General features: G+C 41.8%; 1 long non-coding RNA gene across 1 annotated transcript in view; it reads left to right on the top strand.

The window, feature by feature from the left end:
• LOC110259931 overlaps positions 1-22913 on the top strand; it is a 385411-nt gene that overhangs the window by 321627 nt on the left and 40871 nt on the right. Inside the window, exon 5 of the long non-coding RNA XR_002342415.1 lies at positions 4310-4538. This is a non-coding gene — a long non-coding RNA (uncharacterized LOC110259931). The remainder of the gene's footprint in view (positions 1-4309; positions 4539-22913) is intronic.

The following is a 22913-nucleotide window of genomic DNA, read 5'->3' on the forward strand; positions in this document are numbered from 1 at the left end:
CTCAAACAAATTATAAATAAATGATTGCTGGCACCTCTAGTTTATGTATGATTATATTATGTGAATGGAGAAGGCCTTATTTTTTTCTCCCTTCTTCTCAACCCCCTCTACCTTCTATGTTCTTAGGGATGAATTGGCTTGGGTACGGCTTGTATCCAACACTAGCCCACTCATCTGTGTTTAAAGGCTGGGATTAACGTTGGACCAAAATGGTGACTTCTCTTGCAACTTCATGGGTAAAGGGAGAAGGAAGTGATCTCAGAAATGTGAGTGGGAAATTCCGGAAGTTTGTGGTCGTACAGGATAGAATACCTAATAGTTCTCCTTTATAACAAATATTGCCACTGTACTGCCTCATTAAGCAGATCCAGTGAATTACATGCAAAACATGTAGAACAGGGTATTGATGTAAATATTCAATAAATACAGAACGTTTTTGTTTTAATTCATTGAGTATTTACATCAGCTTCCTAATGATATAAATATATAACACACCACACACACACACACACACACACATACTGGAGTTCCCATTGTGGCTCAGTGGGTTAAGAACCCTACACAGTGTCCTGAGGATGTGGGTTCCATCCCTGGCCTTGGTCAGTGTGTTAAGGATCTGGCATTGCTGTGCTGCAAGCTGTTGTGTAGTCGCAGTTGCATCTTGGATATGGCATTGGTGTGGCTGTGGCGTAAGCCTGCAGCAGCAGCTCTGATTCGATCCCTAGCAAGGAAATTTCCAAATGCTGTAGGTGTAGCCATTAAAAAAAAAATACATCATTTTAAAGATTTTTTCTCATTTTAGGTTATTAGAAGATATTGAATATAATTCCCTATGCTATACAGGAGGTCCTTATTGGTTATCTATTTTATATACAGTATTTATATTTATATTTTATATTTTATATACAGTAGTATATATCTGTTAATCCCAAACTCATAATTTAGCCTCCCCCTTTCCCTTTGGTAACCATAAATTTGTTTCTATGTGAGTCTGTTTCTGTTTTGTAAATAAGTTCATTTTTTTAGATTCCATACATAAATGACATCATATGCCATTTGTCTTTGTCTGACTTACTTCACTTAATATGATAATATCTAGGTCCACCCATATTGCTGCAGATAGCATTATTTCATTCTTTTTTATACAATATTACATACCACACCTTTATCCATTCATCTATCAATGGACACTTAGGTTGCTTCCGTGTGTTGGCTATTGTAAATAGTGCTGCTATGAACATTTGGGTGCATGTATCTTTTCAAGTTAGATTTTTTTGTCTGTTTCTGATATAAGCCCAGGAGTGAGAGTGAGATACGTTGGATCATATGGTAACTCTGTTTTTAGTTTAAGGAAATTCCATACTCTTCTCCATAGTGGCTGCACCAAAAGTACAGAAGGTTTTTCTTTGAGTTTTGAAGTGGAAAACAGAATGAGTTGTCATTTGGAGAGAAGAAATCAGTGCACGAACTCAAGGGGACATGTATAAAAGGTCATCGAATTTTTAGAATCACAATTGGTGTGTGCTTTTCTTTAAGGCAGAGGTCCTTTGGTTACAGGGAGACTCAAAGTGTTTGCAGGGTTTTTCTTTTTCTTTTCTTTTTTTTTTTTTTTTTTTTTTTTTTTTGCCTTTCACTTAACACCCTGTTCTTAACCATGGATGCACATGTGTATTTTTAAAGCAGTAAAAATACTGATACTTGAGTACCACCTCTAGGAATGCTGATTCATTTGGCCTGGGGTGGGGCACGTGCATTAATTTTCCAAAAAAAAAAAAAAATTCTTCTGAGGTGCACCTAATACACACAGAAGGGAGAGCTACTAGTTTAAAGGGAGAAGCAAGTTCCCGTCGTGGCGCAGTGGTTAACGAGTCCGACTAGGAACCATGAGGTTGCAGGTTCGGTCCCTGCCCTTGCTCAGTGGGTTAACGATCCGGCGTTGCCGTGAGCTGTGGTGTAGGTTGCAGACGTGGCTCCGGTCCTGCGTTGCTGTGGCTCTGGCGTAGGCCAGTGGCTACAGCTCCGATTCGACCCCTAGCCTGGGAACCTCCATATGCCTCGGGAGCGGCCCAAGAAATGGCAAAAAGACAAATAAATAAATAAATAAAGGGAGAAGCAGTTGCCTGAGGGTTTGCGCCTATTCCAAGAAGATGCTAAATCCCTAAAGCCCCATGATCCTAGGCAGGTAAGGGAAGGGTCTTTTGCTCCAGGTTCACGTGGGCCAGGCTCTGAAGTGATGTCCTCCCCAGGAGAGGCTGTGCTGAAGCCATTGATGGGTCTCTTCTGGAACAAGACCTGTTTTGGGGAATTACAAGGGAAATAAGTGCAGGTGGATCTTGTTAGTGTCAAGTGTATTCCTACAGCATTCAACTGGCTCTTCCCTTTGAATTCATCATCTCCCACCTGAAATGGCATTAGGGAATATTAGGAAGGGCTCTCAGAGACCAAAGGGGCTGGGATAACAGCTTCACGTGGCCATTCCTGATATACAGCCAGACTTTAAGAACAGAGGAATGTACACTCGCTGCAGTAGCTCATGTCAGGGAAGGCCTCCCAGTCCCAACATTTGTTCCCTCTCTAGACAGTTAACAACCACCTCCCTGGCCACACAAAGTTAATAACAGCACCTTGAATCTGTATGACACTTTGTAACCTATAAAGCTCCCTCACAAACACTCCAGGGTTCCCCAAAGTGTGATAACATGGACCATGGGAGGTGTAGAAGATGATTTTAAGTGGTACACGGAGATTTTTAATAGTTATCTTAATGCCTATTGGGGAAAGCATAATTACCAAGTGAAAAGAGATTACACAGATGTGATTTCTTATGATATAATGGATAATTAAGGTTTTTTCCTCCCCTATTTTGCGAGTTGATGTGAAGAGAAGTGTTCATTTCATGTTGTGAAAGATCTTGTGATGTGCTTTGAGGATGATCAAAGTTTGGGGGTCCCTGGGTTTTTTTCACCGAGTCACCAACAATCCAGAGTCAGTTTGCTGTCACTTGTTCTTTTCTTTATTCTGTGGATTGGGGAATTGGGGCCTTAAAATTCTGATAACTCATTGGCTTTGGGTTTTGTTTTGTTTTTTTAATGGGCTCAAATTCACATTTTCTAATTCTAATTCTAGGCTCCTTTCTCCTACTTGACTCCTCAACTGAGAGTCATTGTCTAAACCAGAACCTTTATTTTTCTAGCACGTGAGGAAGGTCTTCATAGAGTCATCCACACTCAGGATTAACAGTATGCATGATTCTAGATGCATAATGGAATGGACTAATTCAGTAGTTCTCTAAGGGTGGTTTCTGGGCCAATAGCAGAAGCATCACCTACAATATGTGCACATCCTTGGACCCATTTGAGAACGGCTGGGTCAGAAACTCTGAGAGCACAGACAGCTGTGTTTTATCAGGCCCATAGTGTGAATCCAAGGCACTCTAAAGTTTGGGGACTATCCTGTGGTTCTCAGCTCAGGGTGATCTTGCCCCCCTAAGAGATGTTTAGCTGTACATTTTCCATTATCCCGTCTGGGGTAGATGGTGCTGAAGACATTTAGTGAGTAGAGGCTACAGATGCTGCTAAACATCCTACACAGGACAGCCTCCCACAGCAAAGATTTACCCATCCCAAGATGTCACATGTGCTGAGACCGAGAAACCCTGCATCCCACTGACTGACCTTGACTTGATGAGCACGGTGCTTAGGGTACACTTAAGAGGCCAAACATCATCTGAACATTGTAGCATACTTTGGCCTCTGGTTGACAGAGTAACAGGATTTCCATTTGCCACTGTTCAGAGATTCACGGCCAGTGGGCAAGAATCTTCTCCAAGCTACCCATAGCCATGTTCGTCATATCTGAAATGGATGGTCAGAGTTGATGATGGAGTCAAGCCCAAGAAACAGAGCAGCCCAAGGAAAATGTACGGGGCTGCTGTCTGGCAAACTCCACCCTTGCCTTCTCTGCACCCAGAACTTTGAACTGTCCCCTGGATGCTAGGATTCCACCCCTGCCAGAATAGAACGCACGGCCAGTTCCTCGATAACAAGGCAGGACCGTGTAAAAGTCAACAGCACTCTGTAGGGAATCAACCCCAGTTTTATTCTTTCTTGGCTGTGTGACTCTGGCAAATGTGTCACCTTCCTGAGCCTCAGCTTCCCTACTTACAAAATAAGGGTGATCATAATTGTAGTACTGACGAGGACTGTATGCCCAATGCAGGCAAAACACTTAGAACAAATGCCAGACCCATAGGACATGCCTGCCACATACTAACTATAATAATGATGAATTTTCTGTATTGTCTCTTTAGGTCTTACATCTTTAAAGCAGCAAGTCTGTCCCCTTCGTGCTCATTGAGAATATCTGATACCTTCATGTTTGGACTCATCCAGCCCCCATCTCCTCAGTCTATCTCAGATCTGACGGTGGAGGCTGCTTTGTCCAGGACCAACCTTTTCTCTTGCCTCATTTCTGTTATGCCAGCTGATGAAGAGCATGCTATGCCCTCAGCTTCTTGGACTTCACCCTGGCCCTGGAAGGTTGGTGTTATTGTTATTAGTGGGGATGGGACAGGTGTCTGACATTATACAAGCTGCTCCCAGTTTCAAATAATACATTTTGAATGATGGGTTATCGGCCTCAGGGAAGATATTTTCAGATGAGGGATAGCTTCGCCCCACCTGGGCAGGCTCTCACTGCAGTTTTCATAAGGTCAGCCTTGCCCAGGTTAATATGGCTTTCAAAATAATAAAGGGGAAGGAAGAATCAGAATCTGTCTGCTTTCATTAAGTTTCACCCTTGCCTGCATATTAGAATATGTATAACTCAGCATCATGTAAAAGGATGGCTGGCCTCCAGGTCAAGCTTGGTACCAAGGAGAAGACTGGGGCTCCTCATTAATGGTCCAGGAAGCAAATGGGGTCAACATCATTAATACCAGAGCATCCCTAATTCATCTTCAGATGATTGAAGTACTGAGGGAGGGGCAGTGGGGGAAGCCCTGAACATGTCATTAGGATCTGAGCTGTTCAAGCTTCTTTTTCTTCTATGTAACCTCTGAAAGAAGGGCTCCCAGCTTAAACCACTGTTGACCTACTGCAAAAGCTTCTTTCTGTCTTTGCATCTGAGCATCACTGTGGGAAGCCTCCTCCAAGTAAAAACAGGAAAAAAAAAGGGGGGGGGAAATCTTGCACAGATGGCTCTGCAGTCCTCTTGATAGCAGTATCTTCATCTTATATGGAATTATTGGAAAGCAGTTTGAACAGGATTTGGAGTTCAAGGCTGAGGGAGGAGAGAAGCCCGGGGGTTCAAACATGATGGGGGCTCCTATCTGATTTGCCGTTGTTGTTCCAGAGTTCTGTTTCTGGGCCACAGAGTAGCTCCCAGGGTATGTGTGGGCTTTATGCAAAAATAATAAAGTCAACAGCCAGCCTCCCTCCTTCAGAAGGAGTTATTTCTTGAGTGTTTTTTATGAGCTGCCCTAGGAGGAGAGCACTGATGGATGGAGACGTCTATTTCAAAGGTTTGTTTAGTTTTTCAGGGAGAAGTGATATTTTGGTGACTCATCCTAACAACAGTTGTAGGGGGAAATCTGCTAAAGGTTAAGAGCATTTAAACATCAGGAAGATGAAACAGTTAAATGACAGAGTATAGCTTACCAAGCCCCATGCTGGATGCAAGGGCAACAGCTCTCAGCCTTGGCTGTGCATCAGCATCATCCTTGGCACTCAAAAACATTCATAAAAAAAAAACACAATCCAATGCCAAACCCCAGGCTAATTAAACCAGAACCTCTGGGGATTCTCCCAGGAAGCCACCGTTTTTAAAGTTCCCCAGGTGATTTCAATGTGAAGTCAGGGTGGAGAATCCCTGACCTAAATTGTCAGAGTTGAATAGGGTATAATTTTCTCCCTTGAGAAAGTAAACAGACAATCATGGAAATAAATATACATGTAGAAGACATTAGACACATTAATAGTAATGGCCACAAGGGATGGGGTTTTTGGAGAGAATGAATAGACAAATCTTCTTTGGAAGGATCAGGGGATACTTCAAGGAAGAGATGATGTCAGAATAATTTTGAGGATAACAAAAGATTTTTTACCAAGTTGGCAAGCAGGGAAGGAGATTGGAGTGGGGGAAGGAAGCTTACATGCCATGCATGCAGGTAGAGAAAAGTCACAAAGATGCTGGAGATGTCTGACCCATAATTATCGGGTATGGAACAATTTGTGCATAATGGTCTCAACACCCAACCCCGATGCTGCTCTTGACTGATGAGAAATCTGTGGCTGGGGAAAAAAAAATCCTTCTTTCTCTTCAGTGGAGATTATAGTGTGAGAGCTGTGAGCTGGAAGGCAGTACACACATAATGACTTCCTTCCTGGATGCAGGGGTGACAGGGAAGACATTGAATGACAGCCAAACCTTTTGTGCTATTAATATTTTTAACACATTTTAAAAGCATTTAATGAAATCCATGTGGCTTCAAGCCACCAGGATACCAGACCCCTCTTCTTGCCCTTCATCTTTCTCTCACCTTTTCTGCCAAAGCATTTGGCTTTCATGATGACAGGTGGCTTTGAGAACATCTCTTCTCCAGAATGTTTTAGTAGCAGAATTGTATCACTTAAATGATGGGGGCATCTCCAGCCTTGGTTCTGGTAGCATTTGCCCATGTCTGCTCGCCGACCAAGGTCCGTAATTTATCAAGGTTGGCAGTTGGGCAGAAGTTGTGGTTCCTCTTGGAGTGGTAAGGTCTCATAGGAACCTTGTCAAAGTAGGCTGGGTAGTACTTGTCTAAGTTGATCCTTTGGTCATGCTCGCCGCTAGCATGACTCTGCTTCCCCCATGCTTCTGGTTCTTGCTGATGTGGCTGTCCCCAGGGCTTCCATGGTCCTGAAGTTGATGGTTCTTCCTTCATCTGATGGTATGTCAGTGACTGAGACAAAGGTGATGTTAATATTTTTGAAGTGACAGCATTTTCCTGAGTGGAGGCTGTAGCATATAGAAACAAAGACAATGGTGGTTACAGAGATACAATTTATGAAATCTTGGCACTTGGTACAAATTTCAAAGACATGGTGCAAATTTCGGCAATGGCATTCCTGTTTGGAATACTGCACTGTTCAAACCATATACTATCGCCTGTTGCATTGTGAATAGGCTGATTTGTCATGTGACGTCTTGTCGTTAATGACAGTTAATAGTGGCATTGCCCATAACCATGCTGCCACAAAAGTTACAATGACAACTTAAAAAATATTTTAGGGAGTTCCCGTCGTGGCGCAGTGGTTAACGAATCCGACTAGGAACCATGAGGTCACGGGTTCGGTCCCTGCCCTTGCTCAGTGGGTTAACGATCCGGCGTTGCCGTGAGCTGTGGTGTAGGTTGCAGACGCGGCTCGGATCCCGCGTTGCTGTGGCTCTGGCGTAGGCCGGTGGCTACAGCTCCGATTCAACCCCTAGCCTGGGAACCTCCATATGCCGCGGAAGCGGCCCAAGAGATAGCAACAACAAAAAAGACAAAAAAAAAAAAATATTTTAAAGTCTTAATATGCCCTAAGTGTGTTATCTATTTTTATGAAAACTTTGATTATGTTTTTCCACTTATAATTTTATTCTATTTATTTTATTCTTTTTTTTTTTTTTTGTCTTTTTGCCTTTTCTAGGGCTGCACATGGAGGTTCCCAGGCTAGGGGTCTAATCAGAGCTGTAGCCACCGGCCTATGCCAGAGCCACAGCAACGCAGGATCCAAGCCGTGTCTGTGACCTACACCACAGCTGATGGCAATGCCGGGTCCTTAACCCACTGGGCAAGGGCAGGGATCGAACCTGCAACTTCATGGTTTGAGTCAGATTCGTTAACCACTGAGCCACGACGGGAACTCCTCTATTTACTTTATTCTTAATGCTCATCAAATGTTTTACTTGCAGTTTTTAAAATGTCTTATTTGCATATTTGTTTACTCATAACAAGGGGTAATATTTTAAAAAATTTAAAGAGATGCTCTTTCTTCTTTTTGTGGTAAATCAGGTTCTTCTAATACATCTTTAGAATAAGAAGGAAGAGTGATGCTACCTTGGGGAAGAGCAGAAGGTAGAATAGAGAACATCCTGGTGAAAGGGGAAGAAGTGGCTGAAGGTTCATTCCTGCTGTTTCAAGTGGAGCAGGAAGAAATGAGTTACTGGCTCAGCGAAGTAGGTGGTGAAACACATGTGTCTTCATCAAACTCTCTGTGATGACATGTAGGGAGGAGAAACCAGCTAGAGAGATTGATGGGGAGATGAAAGCAGAGAGGATTTTTTTCTTTTCCTGTTTCCTATCTGGGTTCTGAGAGGAGAAGGATTTATAAGATGCCCCCTGTGTTAACATAAGGTGGCTATTTCAAAAGCAGATCATGCTGCAGTTAGGGAAGAGTTAGCCTGAGACAGCATCTTTAGCCTCCCTTGTGGGGACTAAACAAAGCCAGATTTTTTTTTCTGAGTTACTGAAGGACCTGGATGTTAGCTAAGAATGCTTAGGAAGCTTGCTTTGGGAGCTCCAGAAGCAAAGTGATCTATGGTAGGGTGCGTAGGGTGGGCCACCTGCCCTGGGGGCTGAAAGGGAGTGGTCGATATCTGAGGGATGTGCAGCTGGAGGAGGATTGTGGAGGGACCTGTCACAGGCCCTGACTGGATGGAGAGAATAGAGATCTTAAGTTTGCCTATCATGGGCTTCCACGTGGTCCACTGCCAAGCAGGGTACCCAGAAACCAGTCAGCAAGGGATATCACCATGGAGACCGGAGGTGCCTGGATTCAATGGATGGGCTTGACTGAGTGGATCTGCGGCCCCTCTGTCCCTGCCACCACTCCTGCCTCCTGATCCCCATCTGATGCCCCACTGAAGAATAAGTGTAAGAAGGGGAAATGGAAATGGAAAGTGCCGGGAAGAAGCTAACTCACCTTAAGAGACTGTTTGAAGGGAGTTCCCATCATGGCTCAGTGGCTAACAAACCCAACTGGGATCCATGAGGGTGTGGGTTTGATCCCTGGCCTCGCTCAGTGGGTTGAGGATCCGGTATTGCTGTGAGCTGTGGTGTGGGTTGAAGACACATCTTGGATCCAGCATTGCTGTGGCTGTGGTGTAGGCCGGCCGTTACAGCTCCAATTTGACCCCTAGCCTGGGAACTTCTATATGCCTCGGGTGCAGCCCTGAAAATCAAAGAAACAAAAAAACAAAGATTGTTTGAAATATCGCATGGGGCAGCATTAACTTAATTGAACTAACTTTATGTTTTCCCCATGACCCCTTGGGGTGAGGATTTGTGAGGATTATCAGGTGAATTCAGGAAATATAAATGCTACATTGTTTTGGAAATCTGAGTATAATGTACAGATTCGTAATCCAACTATACTAGTTTGCAACACTGCCCCAACAAATCACCATAAACTAGGTGGCTTGAAATACCAGAAATGTATACTCTCATAGTCCAGGAGGCTAGAAATCTGAAATCAAGGTGTCAGCAGTTTGGATGCCTTATGAAGCCTCCGAAGGAACTTCTGGTGGTTGCTGGCAGTCCTGGGTACCCCCTGACATGTAGATTTGTCACTCAGAACCCTGCCTCCATGTTCACATGGCCTTCTGCTCCATGTGTTTCTGTGCGTCCTCTTCTTTTCTTTTTTTTTTTTTTTTTAGTTTTTGTTTTGTTTTGCTTTGTTTCTTTTCTTTTTTTTTTTTTTTTTTTTTTTTTTTTGTCTTTTTGCTATTTCTTGGGCTGCTCCTGCGGCACATGGAGGTTCCCAGGCTAGGGGTCCAGTCGGAGCTGTAGCCATTGGCCTATGCCAGAGCCACAGCAACACCGGATCCGAGCCGCGTCTGCAACCTACACCACAGCTCACGGCAACGCCAGATCGTTAACCCACTGAGCAAGGGCAGGGACTGAACCCGCAACCTCATGGTTCCTAGTTGGATTCGTCAACCACTGCGCCACGACGGGAACTCCTCCTCTTCTTTTCTTATGAAGATGCCAGTTATGGGATTGAGAGCCCACCCTCATCTGATACAACCTCCTCTTAGCTGACCACATTTGCAAAGACTATCTTTCCAAACATTCTGAGGTTCTGGGCTAGCATGAATATTTAGGGACACCATTCGACCCAGTCTACCAACAATGTTTATTTCTTCCTCTCTATCTTGTCAGCTCTAGGAGAGTGGTGACCAGAGGGGTTTGATTCACATATTTGGCACCTCATGCACTACATGTTCTCAGCTTTTATCTATTGAGTAAATGAAAGAAGGGATGGCCTCTATCGGTTACAACTTCCACACCTTCCCTACAGTCCTTCCAGCCATCCCGGACCATTTTGAGACCATCGTGGGTCAAACTAGTCTTCGGTCCCCTTACCTAGGACCTGCATCCCCACCTTTTTCTAGCCCCTCTAGGAAGCTTCTCTAACAATGTGGCTTCAAGCGATGAACAGTCCCCAAAGATTACTCCCCTCAGCGTCTCAGTAGAGAGTGACTACTGAACTGAGGCTGGATTCCGCCTCCAGTAGGGTTGGTTGAACAAGAGAGGAGTCCTGCCTCTCTGCAAACACAGAGCACATTTACTTCGTGCCTTGCAAGGCTGGGAGAGACCAAAGCCCTCTGAACCCTTCCTGACCCTCCATTAGCTCTGCTCTTTATCTGAGTTGAGGATTAGCCTGGGCAAGACACCTCCCCTGCGAGAGGGAATGTCTTCCTCTTGGAAGACTTTTGATGTAATTAGGAGATTAAATAGGACATAGGCAACTGATGAAAAATGGAGGAAAGAAAGTAAGCTATCCAGTCAGCTATGGGCCTTGTGCCTCATCTATGGTATAATACCTCTTAATTCTTGTGCCTTATTTTGCTATATGCTTACAACAAAAGAGGTTACCTAGGCAGGCTTAGTCAAATATTCGGCACCTACAGACCAAAGTCAATGCAATGACCAGGTGCCAAAATCTCTCAAAGCCCTGCAAACCTGCATTTCCCCTGTTGCATTTTCATTCCAAAGGCAGATCTAAGTATGGTTAAAATTGGATCCCTCTTCCCATCTTCAACTCTGCCAGCTTCCTCTGATCCATCTCTCTCTAAAATGCTCTTCTTGCAATGAAACTCAAGGTTAAAACCCAGGTCTTGGAGTCAGACAGAAACAGCTATACCCTCAGTTAATTATTATTATTATTATTATTATTTTTTGGCATTTTTAGGACCACACCCACAGCACATGGAGGTTCCCAGGCTAGGGGTTGAATCGGAGCTGTAGCTGCTGGCCTACACCACAGCCACAGCAACATGGGATCTGAGCCACGTCTGTGACCTACACCATAGCTCGCAGGCAATACCGGATCTTTAACCCACTGAGTGAGGCCAGAAATCGAACCTGTGACCTCATGGATCCTAATCAGATTCGTTTCTGCTGTGCCACGACAGGAACTCCCCCTTAGTTATATTTTCAATCAGCGTTCTCAGCCGTGGCTGCATGTTAGAATTACCTGGGGAACTTAAAAATCCTTAAACAGCCCCACCCAACAGTCAGGAAATCACAGTCTTTGGGGGTAAGACCCAGGTAGCAAGATTTTTTGAAACTCTGCAGCCAATGACAATGTACATCTACATTCCAGACCAGGGACCTCAGACAAATCACTTGTCTTTCTAAGTCTCAATTTGCTCTTCCGCAAACAGAGGTAATCCTTACTCTCTTAGAGTTTTTGTGAAGATTAAATGACAGTGAGTGAAATATGCTTCATACAGTGCCTGAGTTAGTAATCTCTGAATATATGATAGCTGTTTTCATTATTTTCAGTCTCATATTTTTCTCCAATCATTTCTCATGTCTTATTTCCAAAATAAGATGGTAAGTTCTTCCCTAGAGACTGTTACATTTCTTTCTTAAATACTTAAGTTAACAAGTATTTATTATTGTACATCTCTGTATTAAGTGCTATAGTGAAGAGGATTTAAAAATAGTTGAGACAAGTCGTCTTACCTCCAAGAGCTCAACGTGTAATGGGAAAATGTGACGTCATGCACAGGGTTCTAATCCAAAGTGCATTCCATGATCAGCTCTCAATGCAAGTACCCAGGATGTGCATTGGAGGGGAGGGCCATTTATTCTGGTCAGGGTATTTGAAAGCCTTCTCAGCGAAAGCAGAGCCTGAACTAACTGGGCTTTGTGGAATAAATAAGTCTGAGATGGACATCTCCATGCCAGGCAAAGAAGGTGCAAAGAGAACAACTCTTACAAAGGAGACAGAGAACATTGAATTTTTTTTCCCCAGAAAAGCAAGCAGTTCATGTCTCAAGAGTGCATTCTGGGTGGGACCACAATGGTAGAAAAATAAAAAAGCACATAGGAAGTTAGAGGCTTGGAAATCTAAGGTAAAGGGTTTGGACTTTTTTGTCTGTTTTATTATTTGAATGCACAGGCTGTTGATATGATCTTCTTGCTACTTGGGGTTGAGTTGTGCAAATCAAGAACAGTCCTGTTTGCAGCATTCCATGAGGACCCAATCACTTAAGGTCCTTTAGCACCAAGCCTAGTCAAAAGAGTATATATTTCCCTGGAGTACCCTGGTGGCCTGGTGGTTAAGCATATGGCATTGGCAGTACTGTTGCTCAGCTTTGATCTCTGTCCTGGGAATGTCCACATGCTGTGGGTATGGCCTCCCAAATTTTTTTTCCCCAAAATGTACAGGATAACTACTGATCAAAATGTGGTCCATTGGGAGTTCCCAACATGGCTCAGCTATAACGAACCCAACTAGGATCCATGAGGATGCAGGTTTGACCCCTGGCCTCGCTCAGCGGGTCAAGGATCCAGCATTGCTGCGAGCTGTGGTGTAGGTCACAGATGCGGCTTGGATCCTGAGTTGCTATGGCTGTGGTGTAGGCCAGTAGCTGCAGCTCTGATTATACCCCTAGCCTGGCATCTTCTGTATGCTGCAGAAGTGGCCTTAAAAAGACAAAAAAAAAAAAAGTGATCCATTGTCCAGAAACATCAGCATCGCCTGGTGGTTCATTAGAAAAACGCAATCTTGGATCCTATCCCAAACCTATTAAGTCAATCTGAATCTTAACAAGACCCCCAATGATTGATATGCACATTAATATATGAGAAGCATTGGGCTAGCCTCTTCTCTTGGCATCATCTTTCCCAGTCTTCTCCTAGTTGAACATTTCTCCCTTCACCACAACAGCTTGTATCCCATAATAGTCAATAAGGATGTTAGCTGAAAGGAGCAAATCAGCAAATATAACCTTTACCTCCAATTTAGAAATGTTTTGTTTTTCAGGGGTCTCTTGTGGTAATACCGATTTCTTCTTTTGAGTACTCTTCATGTTTTAACATACAACAGTTACTTATTAATTCTGGAAAAGTCATTAGTAGATCTGGGCATTCTTGCCACCAGTGAACTCTTTCAAAGGCATAAGTGCAATTTCCAAAGTCCAGCAAAAGAGACTATGGGTACATAAATCTCAAGAATCGTGTGCTCTGATTGCATGATAGCTTGTTTGCCAACAGAAATATTTAAGTTATGCTTATTACTAAGTGTTGCATAATTAAGTTTCCTGGGGTAAAATTATTGTGGTAAATTTCATATATTTTCTTTCCTTTCTTAGAGATTTATAATGTATGCTAACATATTTGAGATTCTATGGTATCCTATAGGAAAGAAGACTGCTTAATTTACTGTTCCCTCTGTTTCACTGCAGAACACACTGAGTGGATGCAGTAATCTCTCATAGAGCACAGTTAGAGAAATTCTGCTCTAGGAAAGAAAGGGAGGAACAGGGTCAGGAGGCATAAAACTAACTGTTAGAAATGCAGAGAAAAAAATGTGGAGAGGAAATTGTGCCAAGATAAACTTGAAATCCATTGCACTTCTGTCCTGTAAGAGGGTACTCAATTAGTCCAGATCAATTCTAATTGACTGAATGCCTTTTAAAGCCTCTCCAAATTTATGAACACATTCTCAGTAAATGGAAAAAATATTAGCCAATTCTGTAGTCAGAACCATATACAATTTCTGGGAAGTGGTATTTTTCTCTTCCTCATACATACCTGTGACCCTGGATGAGTACTTTTCTATGAGTCTGTTTTCTTTATCTCTAAAACGAGGACACTGATTTCCACATAACAGATCTTTGTGAGTATTATTAGATTTGTTTTAAGACAGGCAGTTATGTCAGAGAAATTTAAAATACAAGGAAAAATCACATTTTTTGTTCAAGAAATTACCATTTCTAGTTCTCTTCATTCATCCCAGATTTCCATCAGAAATCATTTTTCTTCTGCTTGAAGGAATTCTTTTAAACATTTCTCCTAGTGCCAATCTGCTTCTGCTGAATTATTTGGATTTTGCATTTCTAAGAAATGATTTCATTTTCATTTTTGAAAGGTTTTCTCACTGGGTATAGAATCTCTAGGCTGACAGTCCCCCCACCCCAAAATACTTTAAAGATGTTGCTCCACTGTTTTCTTGGATACATTGCTACTTACTAGAAGGTTACTGACATTCACATCTTTGTTCCTTTGTATGTAATGTGTCATCTCTCTAGCTACTTTTATGATTTTCCATTTATCACTGGTTTTAAACAAGCTGACTATGATACATCTTGGAACCATTTTCTTCATATGTCATGTAATTAGTTTTGTTGAGCTTCTTGGCTCACTGGGTTTATAGTTTTCCTTTATATATATAATTTTTGTCATTATTTCTGCAAGTATATTTTTCTCTTCCCCACCCTTTGGGGTCTCTAACTACACATATATAAATTAAGCCAATGGAAAATGATTGCAACTCACATGCTTTATTTTAATTTTGTTCATTTTTCTTTACCTGTCAGTTTGGAAGATATCTATTGCTATGTCTTCAATTTCACAAACCTTCTTTTGCAATGTCTAATTCTATGTCAATTTCCTCCAGTGTAATTTTCATCTCTAGAAGTTCAGTTTAGGTCTTTTATGTGTCTTCCAAGTCTCTACCTAATATGCGCAATTTTTCTTCTACATTCCTGAACTATGGGATACAGTTATGACTGTTTTAATATACTTGTTTAGTGCTTCTATCATATGTATCTTTTCCAAGTATGTTTTGATTATGCTTTTCTTCTCATTATGGGTCATATTTTCCTGTATATTTGAATGCCTGGTAATTTTTGTTTGGATGCTAGACATTGTGATTTTAGCTTCTTGAGTTTTAGGTAATTTTGTATTTCCATAAATATTCTTGAGCTTTGTTCTAGGATGTAATTAAGATACTTGGGAATATTTAGATCCTTTTGAGGCTTTTCAGTTTTGTTAGGGGTGACTAGAGCAGCCTTTAGGGCTCATTGTACCCCACTTCCAAGGCAATATCTTTCTGAGTACTTTACCCAATACTGCAAAAAAACTGTGAGGGTTTCTGCTCTGGTTGGCAGATAAAGGAACTTGTTCAGGCTTTTTGTGAACTCAGAATGATTCCTTATGCTACTTTCAGGTGATTCTGCCTCTAGGCTTTGGTAGTTTTCTCACCTAATGTGTTGATCAATAGTGATCATAGGACTTAAGAGGGATCTTTAGCCCCCCCCCCCATCTCTCTCTCTCTGGCAACTCTCCACTACTCTGTCCTGTTAACTCCTTAATCACCTTGGTCTCTGAATTTACAGCTCCATTTCAACTCACGTCACTAGGCTTCACCTGAATTTCCCAACACTGTGGCCTGAAATCTCTCTCCAGTAGGAAATTGGGACAATTTTGGGGACTTATTTGATTTTTTTTTTTAATTTCAGGGATCACTGTATTGCACTGCCTGATGTCCAGTATCTGAAAACAGATGTTTCCCTTATTACATCAAGTTTCTTAGGTGTTTTAAGTAGGAATATAAGTCTGTTCCCTGTTACCTCACCTTCATTGCAAGCAAAAAATTCTATATATGAAAAATGCTGAATGCAGGCAGACCATAGATAAGTAGTATCCATTTAATTCTCCTTATATTATAATTTGTGATCTTAAACTTGAGGTCTCCTTCATTTATTCTATGCATTTCTGCTTCTTTGTTCAAAATAATGTTTTGCCTTTCACAACTATGTGAGGATTCCACATGTTAGCAATAGGGTCTCATATCAAAGGCCAATTTCCCTAAAAGGGAAATCTGACAAGGGTCGGATTTCAGCTTATAAGAGACTTTATTTGGCTATAACTACAATCTGGACTATCATTAGTTGATTTATTAGTAGTCTTAATTTATGAACATTAACTAAAGTTTTGTCTTTAACCAAGAAACATGACTAATGTAGTGATGTGCCTCAAAAGTGAACCATGTGTTAAATTTTGCTTTCTCTAGGTATCCATGCCTGGAGAAAATCTAATTGTCTGTGCAGGCAGAGATTAATGCCCCCTAGTGTTTGCTGCACAAATTGCAAGCATAGTGTTATGAACCCATGTGTTAATGAGTTCTACTACAATATTTAGTTCCCAGGTTAAAGTAGACAAAGGTCCTTGATTGCAGAGAAGGTAACCTCTAAACTAATTTTTTATATTGTAAAACCTCAACAGAAAACTTAACATTTCTTGATGAGGAACCCATACAGCAAAACTGTCATTCATCATTTTTGCTTCTTTGGGCTGAAATGATAAAATATAAAAATGATGACTACTACTTAACGAAGATATATTATGTTAAAGCCATCATTCCTAGGCTAAAACAGCTGTACAATAAAAGCAAAAATGAGTAAACAAAGACATTATTTTCAACACAATGCACTTGTTACATTGTACTTGTCTGCTTGGTAAGAAAGCTGTTTAGAAGTTATAATTTTGTTTAATTGATGAGATTATGAGAATGAATGAATTATTATCACACAAATACAGTGGATATGGTCTTTGGAATTAGGCGAATTAATTTTGTGATCCTAGGACATTAACTTATCTGAATGAGTCTCAGCTTCTTTCCTATTAGTAAAGTAAATAATTAGTAAATAATAATAAGATTCAGCATGATTTGAGCACTTAATATGTGCAGCCATCATAGTAAGGTGAAGTCAGGATTACTACTAGCCTCATTTTACAGGGTGAGGAAAAATGAAGCTTAGAGAGCTCATGTGCCCTAAATCACATGGCTAACAAATGAAGATCTAGGATTCGAACCCTAACTCACAATAGTGTCATGCAAAAATAAGGCAAAATGACACCTATAAGTGGCACTCCCTTTTCCTCATGGTAATTTCTTAAACTTGAAGATCTAACAATTTTGAAAAATAGTTCTTGGTGGAGAGAATACCTGAGGTCAATGGACAAAGTCAAATGTAGATAGTGAAGAAAACCTTCAGGGTATCTTAGGAATAATATTAATTTACTTTAGGTGGGCCCCAAGCCTGAGGATATTCTCCGATCATCTTCACAGTAACCATATAAGGTAGGCACGATCTTCATCATTTCTTTTTTTTCTCTTCTCTCTCTGTTCTCTTTTTTTTAGTATGATTATTATTATTATTTTTTTTTGTCTTTTTAAAGTCGCACTTGTGCCATATGGAAGTTTCCAGGCTGGGGGGGTGGGGAGCTGTAGCCACTGGTCTGTGCCACAGCCACAGAAACACAGGATCTGAGCTGCATCTATGACCTACTCTACAGCTCACGGCTATGCGGGAACTTTAACTCACTGAGCAAGGCCAAGAATTGAACCCGCATCCTCCTGGATCCTAGTCTGGTTCATTACCGCCGAGCCACAATGGGACCTCCCATCTTCATCATTTCTGTTGAGACTTGTGGAAGATATGCCTACTGTATTTAAGTTCACTCGTAAGAACTGGGGAACAAAGGCAGTCTTTGGGTCCAGATAATCCAAATCCATAGTTCCAATTCTAGCCATTAAACCATACTGCCTCTTCATAGATTACACAGTATTTTTAACCAGTGTTTTTGCATTTCTGCATTGTATTTTGCATTCAACTATAGGCCTGTGCCAGTATTGCTATAATCACCAAAGAAGATTCTATCCCACTCATGGATGCAACATCCCATTTAAAGTTAACATCTCAGGTTCAAGACAGGTTATGCAAATATTTCAACTGCACTTTCCATTGTGTAATTATCCTCATGCCTGATTTCAAATTCCCCTTTATGAAAACCAATTTGGAGCCAAGCAGGGTTGGACACATGAAATCCGGGAAATCATACGAGAAATCCCCTTTCCTCCCAGGTTTATAGCAATTAAATCCTTGATAATGAATTGCTCATCAGTTCTGCTGATGTTGGAAGTGATTGCCTCTGCAGGTAGCAATCATTTTGTGTATTTGCCACAATTATCAATCCCCTTCAGGATGATTGGAATTTAGCAATAGGGACCAAAAGAGTGGAAGATTTTTCAAGATATGGACTAATATTAGAAACTTGCCCATGAGAAATGATGTCTTTCCACTAATGGAGGTCTCTTAGAAAGTGAGTAGTGGTTAGAAAATGATCAGGATTTCAAGTCTCTTCCTTACAGATTTGAATGCACTGTATAAACCCAGAAGGCTCGATAATTTTAAAGATCTGTTGTGGATTGTATCTTTTCACAACTCTCACAGTTATTATGCTGACACATATTCATTTCTGATATAGGCGTTAAATTATAGGTAATCTTTAATGTTGGTGATGATAATGGGATACATACTTCTCTCCTCCACCCCACCCCCCGGGAAAATAATTTGGCAGCATATATTAAAGCCTGAAAATGTTTATACTTTCTGTCCTTCCATACCTTTTCTGAAAGTCTATCCTAAGGGAAGCAGCAAGGTAGGAAAAGATTTAAACACTCAGTGTTATTTCTAATAGAAAAAGTATTAGAAAACACTTCAATGCTCAATAACAGGATAGTTAAGTAAATTATAGTTCATTAAATGATGGCATAATATGCAGCCATTAAAAATCATGTTTTTGAAGAGTGGTTAATGACACTTGGAAAATACTCATTATAGAATGTCAAGTGGAAAAAATAAACTCAATCAAAGTTGAATAACAGTAGGCGTAATGTGGTTTATTAAGCATCCATTATATGACCCTGAAGGGTAGGTTATTTTTATCCCCACACAACAGAAAAGGAAACAAAGGTTAAGAGAGATTGGGAAGGGGCGGGGAATGTGATATGAAGAGAAACAATTATTGGTAGTTACCCTGGAGGAGTGGGAACCAAAAACAATTTGTTTGTTTTTTTTATTATGCATGGTGGTAATTTCTACCATAAGCATGCATTATATTTGTAATCAGAAAATAATAAATATCATTAAAATACTCTGAGCACCTAAGAAACAGCTTTGGAAAAGAATTTTTTTTTGGACTAGGCTGTGGGTAGCAGGAAGCAAACTTGAGTTCTAGTCTGAAAACACCCAGACTTGACCACAATATTGCTTTGCTGCTCTGGCCCCTGGTTAGGGGTGATTCAGACATGGGAATCGGCCCAGCCTGGTATAGGGTCTGGCGTCTCCCTACAGCTGTCTCCTGTCATTATGTGTGAGTTCCTATCCCAGAAGGAGACTTCTGGTAAACCCGCCGACACGCAGGTGTTTGGCCCTGAGTGGTGTTTCTCAAAACACCTGGTTCTGGTTCTGGAACCCCTGACATGGGAATCACCTAGGCTACTTATTAAAAACATAGATTCCTGGGTCTTTCAGACTTCCTGAATCATAAGCTCTCTAACCCCACTGTGTTCTTTATTTTTTGTTTAATCAAGCCAAGCACGCTCCCACTATAAAACTCTTCCATTTGCTATTCAGACTGGTCATCCACATGTCATTCCATGGACTCTTTTTTTTTTTTTTTTTTCTTTTTTGTCTTTTTGCCTTTTCTAGGGCTGCTTCCGCGGCATATGGAGGTTCCCAGGCTAGGGGTCGAATCGGAGCCGTAGCCACCAGCCTACGCCAGAGCCATAGCAACGCGTGATCCGAGCTGCATCTGCAACCTTCACCACAGCTCACAGCAATGCTGGGTCCTTCACCCACTGAGCAAGGCCAGGGATCGAACCCGTAACCTCATGGTTCCTAGTTGGATTCGTTAACCACTGCGCCACGACGGGAACTCCTCCATGGACTCTTTTGCTCAAAGTTACATTTTCTCTGAATCCATCCTATTTAAAATTTCAACCCATTCCTCCTCATGACACCCCCAATCTATCTCCTCTCCCATGATTTCCTTTTGGTTTTGCACTGTACTTGTCACTTGTGAACACACTGTATGATGGGCTTTGTATTACTCTTATTATTTTTTTGCACACCCTCTCCCCCTAAATATCTGTGGAAATGCAAAACACCCCAATCAGGGATCATTGTCTTTTTATTGCTGTTTATTGATGTTTCCAAGCACCTTAAACAGTGCCTAGAACATAGTAGTTGATGAGTGAATGCATGGGTGAATGAATGAATGAATAAAAAAAGAACTTGACGGGAGTTCCTGTTGTGGCTCAGTGGTTAATAAATCTGACTACCATCCATGAGGATGCAGGTTCGATCCCTGACCTTGCTCAGTGGGTTAAAGATCCGGCGTTGCTATGAGTTGTGGTGTAGGTCACAGACGTGGCTTGCATCCTGTGTTGGTGTGGGTGTGGCATAGGCCAGCAGGTACAGCTCTGATTAGACCCCTAGCCTGGGAATTTCCATATGCTGCGGGTACGGCCCTGAAAAAAAAGAACTTGATGAATCTCCACTCTCTCCTTCACCAGGGGAGGTGGATACTTACTTAAGGCAGAATGGCTTTCGTGTCCTAGTATTTACTTATTTACTTCTTGTTTTAGCTAAGTCTTTGGAAGTCGCTGCTAATCTACCATCTTTTTTGCCAAAGCTTTTCTGTCTCTCAGAGTACCTAGACCTACGTACCAATAACTTGGCCATGGGCATCATTTTTTTAAAAAAAGTCTCTGAAAAAGATGGGTCATATGTCTCTTGCCACAGACATGGGAACAATGCTTTCTGCCCTGGACAGGCCCAGACCGCAGTGTGTTCCTTTAAGACGAGATTGTGCTCTTATATTGATATCGTTAGAGGAGCCTCTTGACATGAATCTGATACAATTTCCCCAGTTACTAAACGCAGGTCTGACTCTGCCTTCTCTGCATTTCTCTGGAGTCCCACAGAAAACAGGATGACTGGCTCAGAAGTCAAAATATGTTTAGTGGAGAGAGATTACAGACTGTAAAACACACCGCGTTTTAGCGATGAAGATTATTGTTATTGCCATTGTTGTTATTGGTTTGCCCTCTGCCACACACAGGAAGACTTGGTAACTGTTCCTGCTTCCTTGTTCTCAGAGCATTCACATTTGCCCCAAATTGGCCTGAGTGATATAATTAGCCCAGAACACTTACTCATTGTTATCCTGATAAAAGCAAGTTTTCTCCAGGCCAGCTTGTGTCTCCATTACCCCAGGCCTCCATGGCCGGGATCAATAAGGATATATAAAGCCCCCAGAAGGGCACCATTCTGGGGAGAGGGGGCCGGGGAGGGGGGGGCGCAGAAAGACAAAGAGCTTCTCAGGGCTGTTTAGGCTCCCTTATGCCAAGCCCTTGGACTTTAATGATTGTTTTTGTCATTGTGCACAGCAAGCTGCAGTTTATCTTTCCTGAGATTTCAGAACAGGATGCTCTTCTCTTGTGCTTGGGTCTGTTTGGCATAATCGCGAGGAGTTCTTTAGCCATCACTCGCAATGGCACACCCCAGAAAGCAGAAAGAGAGGAAAAAAATGGGCAGGTCATGGAACATTCCAAACTCCATCCAACACCCTTTGTATAGTTCCTAGCACATGGGCACAGATCAAAAAGCAGCGGGCCGGGGGGGGGGGGGGGAGAATGAGACTGACCTTATCTGATTATCTGAAGTGTTATCTAAAAGCACAGGGCAGTGGTATGGGTCTCAGTTAAGAAAGACCTTGATTCTACTTAATTCTAATCTTGGTTCTGTTGCTTTCCATCAACGTGAACTTGGGTAATTTATTGAAACTTTCGGTGACTCAGTTTCTTCATCCGTAAGACGGAAACAATAATACCTTTTGTAGAGTTGTTGTGAGAACCAGAGGTGATTACTTAAAGATCTTGGCACATATCGGGGACAGAACATGTGGAGAAATGCCCATTTTGAATCCCCCGAGGGCTGGTGGTCCATATGTTGTGAGCGATGGGTTTCCTCATGCCACAACCAAAATCCCTTCATTTCTCAGTCCTCTGTATCACCAGTTATTTTCCCCCTTAGGCAAATATCTCCATTGATGGCAATGATTTCCATAATCTTGTCACCTTAATTGCTGCTGTCACTGTAGGCACTGAAGTTAATTTTGATTTCTTTTTGTTTCTGCTCAGTGCTTTGGATTGTGACTAATGCAATTATTTTCGGGTTTGGCTTAGAGCAGTGTTCCCAGCAGCTTGAAGAGCAAGCCTGAGCTTTCCATGTGGGGCCACTTTCTGCCCAGGGACTGCAGGGTGCTGGAAATTTCAGGAAAGGAATCCATAGTTGTGGTCCTTTCAGCCGCATGGCACATAAATGGTGTGTGCTTTCCGATTGTCATTTTCCTCTTGTACATCCCAATGAAACCTTAGGTGTGGGTCTTACCACAGTTTGCGTACTGTAAGGGAAGGAAAGAAAAAATTTATTGTGTGTCTGAGCATTACATTGCTTTATGTGAATTGTGTGCCTTGTCATAAAAATGCCAGGGGTGGAATTAAAACATGACACAAATGAACTTATCTCTGAAAAAAAGACAGATACACACATATAGAAAACAAATCTGTGGGGAGGAGGAGAGGGATTAATAATTAGGAGCTTGGGATTAGCAGATACACACTACTATATATAAAAGAGATAAACAACAAGATCTTAACTACAGAGCACAGGGAACTATCGTCAGTATCGTATAAAAAACCATAATGGAAACACACACACACACGTACGTACGTATGTAT

Source organism: Sus scrofa, chromosome 3 (assembly GCF_000003025.6).
Source record: "Sus scrofa isolate TJ Tabasco breed Duroc chromosome 3, Sscrofa11.1, whole genome shotgun sequence".
Lineage (NCBI taxonomy): Eukaryota > Metazoa > Chordata > Mammalia > Artiodactyla > Suidae > Sus > Sus scrofa.